This window comes from Mytilus californianus, unplaced genomic scaffold, assembly GCF_021869535.1.
Source record: "Mytilus californianus isolate M0D057914Y unplaced genomic scaffold, xbMytCali1.0.p SCAF_4, whole genome shotgun sequence".
In the NCBI taxonomy this organism is placed as follows: Eukaryota; Metazoa; Mollusca; class Bivalvia; order Mytilida; family Mytilidae; genus Mytilus; species Mytilus californianus.
In genome coordinates this window covers 73579719-73581017 of record NW_026262690.1, presented here as the reverse complement: position 1 = coordinate 73581017, position 1299 = coordinate 73579719, and positions in this window count along the sequence as shown.

The window sequence follows — 1299 nt, the reverse complement described above, 5'->3', positions numbered from 1 at the left end:
ATTTTAGTTCATTTATATGTTTCGGAGTTTAGTGTGACGTTCTGGACTAGTATACATTATTGTTTAGGGGCCGGATAAAGCCCGCCTCCGGGTGCGGGATTTTCTCGCTATGTTGAAGACCCATTGGTGGCCTTGGGCTGTTTTCTGCTCTTTGGACGGGTTGTTGTCTCTTTGACGCATTCCCCGTTTCTATTCTCAATTTTAGTATCGAAAGGATGTAGGATCACAAGTTCTTTGTGGATAGATCTGAACACAGCTAATTTGTTCATTTTTGGAGAGTTTATAATCATTGCAATATAACCTATTTACAGTTAAAGCACCTACACGTGGGTGTTCATATTCCTCGCTTTATCATAAAATACTTATCGCTGTCTTCATCATTTTGGTGCATATGTATCCATTTTATGGTTTGTAGTATTATACGTGGTTAATTTCTGTAAATTATTAATTTTACATGTGAAAATGTTATTTTGATAAAAAAAAAACTGTAAATCAGTGTGATATTTATTGTACAATGATATTTGTTACACCGTCTCATAGGCCACAAGGGTCAAATTAATTACAGTATAGTATTACAAAATATGAATTATTTATTTCTATTCATTATGTTCTTTATATTTTATTGAATAGCATCATACATTTAAAGTATATATAGACTGTCTGAGTTATATGATTGTATTTCATCAATACTGTCTTCGGCTGCAAAGACTGTCTTGCCGCCCCTCTCTCTCTCTCTCTCTCTCTCTCTCTCTCTCTCTCTCTCTCTCTCCTTTTTATCATCCAAGAAATAGTAACCATTATAATTACACAAGTGCATTATAATTCTAATGTTTTCTTGTATTAATGAAACAAAACTTTGCACACGGCACTTTTCATAAAAGTAAAATTTGAAAAGTTAGACCCTTTTAGATGTCTTGGTGTAACAGTGTAAGGATACAAAAAAATGAAAATATCTGCTTTTGATTTAGAATTTTGTATTAAGAAATTTTTGTGGACATTTTTTTCATTTTCGTTTATACTAGAGAAAAGAAAAGTTAGCTGATTAATTATCATTATTTTTGTTTATTGCATGCAACGAACGCTGATTCTAGAATCAAAATTAAGTACTAGTAACCTAAACGCTTAATACGTCACTAGGGTTGACATATAAATGATTACTTTTAAAAATAACCATTCACTATACCCTTTAATTCCTAAATGATCACATTTAAGTAGTTCCGATAAACGATGCTTTCTTTTGTTCCTGTCATAACTATCTCCGTGCTATTTTAGTGGTCTATCATTATTCCCCTCCAGTCA